This window comes from Littorina saxatilis, unplaced genomic scaffold (genome assembly GCF_037325665.1).
Source record: "Littorina saxatilis isolate snail1 unplaced genomic scaffold, US_GU_Lsax_2.0 scaffold_619, whole genome shotgun sequence".
Taxonomy (NCBI): domain Eukaryota; kingdom Metazoa; phylum Mollusca; class Gastropoda; order Littorinimorpha; family Littorinidae; genus Littorina; species Littorina saxatilis.
The window spans coordinates 4,172-8,342 of record NW_027126562.1 but is presented as its reverse complement, the minus strand read 5'-3'; positions in this window follow the sequence as shown (position 1 = coordinate 8,342).

The window sequence follows — 4,171 nt, the reverse complement described above, 5'->3', positions numbered from 1 at the left end:
ATGAGCCAGGTTTTCATCAATCTCTTGATTTACCAGTTCGGCTTCTCTTGAAGTATATAACTCCTCATAAAAAGTCTGTGCTTCCTTAACAATTAAAGCATTATCATGAATAACTTCACCATCATCTTTCTGCAAAAAACACATGGACTTCTGGACAAACTGTCTTTTCTCCAAATTACAAAAATATTTTGTATTTTTTTCCCCTTCTCCAATCCACTTCGCACGGGATCTAATTATCATACCATCCACTTTTTTCTGCCTTATTTGACTTAACTCCTGTCGTGTTTGCTCTAAAAGTTGAATATTATACTCTGTCAAGTTACTTTCCAAAGTGTATATCTGAGAAAGAAGATCTTTTTCTTTTCTGTTACTTTCCTTTTTTTTATATGAGGAATATGAAATGCATCTACCTCTTATTTCCATCAATAACATCTCAAAAAACAACTGATCATCAATCAATAGCTGTAAATCATCATCGTCAATCAAGTCAATATTGTCCACATTATAAACAGGTAAAGCATATTGTATCTTTACATCAACAATAACCTTCTTCACTATATTTACAAATTCCATGTCTGTCAACAGTGAATTATTAAACTTCCAAAAGGGTCTATCACGTTTAACAACATCAGTTCTAAAACTTACACCAACAATTGAGTGATCAGAATAGTAACCTGGTGTAATATCCGCTTTCACAATCTCAAAACCTAACTGCTCTGACACAAGGAAGTAATCAAGTCTGCTTCGCTGTGAACTATGAAACCGCCTCCATGTATACTGTCTCACATTAGCATGTAAGGCTCTATATATGTCAATGAGATCATACTGCTCCATAAAATCAACAACTTTTCTCCTACTATTGACTTTATAAGATTTGGCCGGGTAGTTTGTATCAACATTGGGGTTTATAACAACATTCCAATCACCTCCGATAATAATTAACTCATTATCCATCTGCACAATTCTCTCAAACAGTTTATCAAAAAAAGCAGGACAATCAGCATTACTTGGGCCATAAACATTTGCAAGGGTCAGACGTTTTTTCAAAATCTCAATATCAATCAAAATATACCTTCCATCATCATCTTTGACAATATTATGAATCTTATAATCAAAATTATTTTTGAACAATACAGCAACACCTCTACTTGCAGAATCATTACCAGCAACAATGCATTCATAGCCCCACTGTGACCTAATCCAATTTTCTTGGTGACTTTTCCAGTGCGTTTCTTGTAGCAAGAAAACATTTCCATTCTGCTGTCTTAAAAAGTCGAACACATCTTTCTTTTTCTTGAAGTCTCCAAGTCCATTTACATTAAAGGAACAAATTTTTAACTCTTCATGGACTACCATTGTGATCAAACACAAAAACCATTATACTTTTTCATCCAAATAACTATATTGATCAAGCGCAAAAAGTGTATTGTAGGCCATCCTTTTGAGAGAAGGGGGCATGTGGTACAGCAAAAACAGGGTCTCACGTATGCAAACAGAGAGGAGACATGGCAAAAGCATCAACCTGAGTGTCACTGTCACAGTGTAGCTCCTGTAAGCTTGCATTGTACAAAAGGAAGCCCTGACCACATTCAACACAAATACACAAATATATATGCATGTAAGCAGCCATTTCTCACAAATCGAACAGAAGAGCACAGCAACAGGTCGAGGCAGTAAAAGCGATAACACTAGGACCAGGAGTTTTTTTTAAAGAAAATTGCAAACATTGGGAGACAGTACACAAAAGCAGTAGTGATACAACCAAACTCTGGACAATACATCAGCGAGCAAACAGAACCATTACCCATAATCGACACAGGCATGAGAAATATAGAACCATACATCCAGCATAGTGATGGTAATAGACACAGCATAAAATCGCGACCACCAGCTCAACACACTAACAGGGGCACGAAGGGGGGGGCCAACAACAAGGTCTTAACAAGAGGCGAAGCCATCAAGGCTCACGTAAGAAATCGACAAACAGTAACACAAACTCAATCACTCCGTCACACATACACACACACACACACACACACACACACACACACACACACACACACACACACACACACACACACACACACAGAAAGAGCATAGGTGAAACTGTGCAAGAAAGCGAGACACTAGATCTAGATCTGTCTGTCTGCATGTAGCCTACTTACAGGGACACGACTGCCAACTAGTCTCGGCCCGCTCAAAATAATAATGACCGAGACTTTCAGTACTTCCTTCGCGTGACGTCTAACCCTCTTACGTCATAATGTGACGTCAATGTAATGTGACGTCTTCAAATGTTAGAGTTTCTACCACTGACATACACACGCACGCACGCACGCACATACGCACGCACGCACGCACGCACGCACGAACGCACGCACAGACAGACAAACATGACGATCGCATAAGCTACACTTACGTGAGCCAAAAATGAGGAAGTCTTATATTGGGGGGGGGAGGGGGAGGGGGGAGGGGGGAGGGGGGTGGGGGTCCTTAAAGGGGTGTTCCACTGAACTGTTGTGGGTCGAAATATGTAAGCCGTGTATTATGCAAATGTTATGTCTGGAAATTGATTCGTCTAAATTGACGGAAATGCGTTTGCACGTGGGCAACGCCACTTTACGATGCTAGTATCGTATCGTTTTGTCGTCTGGTATCGTAATTAATTATATCTGCCGAGTTTGAAACTGACAACCGTTGAGTGTTTAAATGTGTATGCTTGTTATTCAAACATTTTAGGGATAGAAATTGATGCGACTGAGCTGATTAAGTTCCCAAGGTTGATCGGAATGGAAAACAGGCTTGACAAAATAACCTTAGAATTTATGGGTCGTCTAGTTTCATATATGTGTGCCAGTGTGTGTGTTCGTACGTGCGTGTGAATGCGTGCGTGCGTTTGTATCCGCCTATCCATAATTCTGTCGACCCTATCATACAACTGCGCTCGATGGATTTAGTAGCCCTGTTATATACCGAACCCTTGATTAAAATTATGAGAGAGAGAGAGAGAGAGAGAGAGAGAGAGAGAGAGAGAGAGAGAGAGAGAGAGAGAGAGACAGAGACAGAGAGAGAGACAGAGAGAGAGACAGAGAGAGAGAGAGAGAGAGAGAGAGAGAGACAAGTCGCGTAAGGCGAAAATACAACATTTAGTCAAGCTCAGTCGAACTCAGAATGAAACTGAACGCACTGCATTTTTTTCCGCAAGACCGTATACTCGTAGCATCATCTGTCCACCGCTTGTTCTGAGCGTGTTTTAAATCCAAACATATCATATCTATATGTTTTGGGAATCAGGAACCGACAAGGAATGAGACGAAATTGTTTTTAAATCGATTTCGGAGTTCTAATTTTAATCATAATTTTTATATTTTTAATTTTCAAAGCTTGTTTTTAATCAGAATATAACATATGTATATGTTTTTGGAATCAGCAAATAATGAAAAATAAGATGACGTTGTTTTTTTGGACGTTTTATAAACAAATAATTTTAATTACAATTTTTAGATTTTTGATGATCAAAATTATCAATTAATTTTTAAGCCACTAAGCTGAAATGCAATACCAAAGTCCGGCCTTTGTCGAAGATTGCTTGGCCAAAATTTCAATCAATTTTGTAAAACAAAATAAGGGTGTGACAGTGCCGCCTCAACTTTTACAAAAAGCCGGATATGACGTCATCAAAGACATTTATCGAAAAAATGAAGAACACATCTGGGGATATCATGCCCAGGAACTTTCATGTAACATTTCATAAAGATCGGTCCAGTAGTTTACACTGAATCGCTCTACACACACACACACACACACACACGCACACGCACACACACACACACACACACACACATACACACACACACACACACACACACACACACACACACACACACACACACACACACACACACACATACACCACGACCCTCGTTTCGATTCCCCCTCTATGTTAAAACATTTAGTCAAAACTTGACTAAATGTAAAAAGAGAGAGCGAGCGTTTCGTGTGTATTCCCTATCGAACTCACCCCACAAGCCCTTATAGTAATGACTAATTTACCTCTCTTCATCGAAGCGGCTCCCACTGCCTTCCCTCCCCTTTCGGGCCCCATGTTTACAAGTATATCAAGTTTGTGCACTCATTAATCTAATTGAGCCCAATCACGAAGGTAGAATTT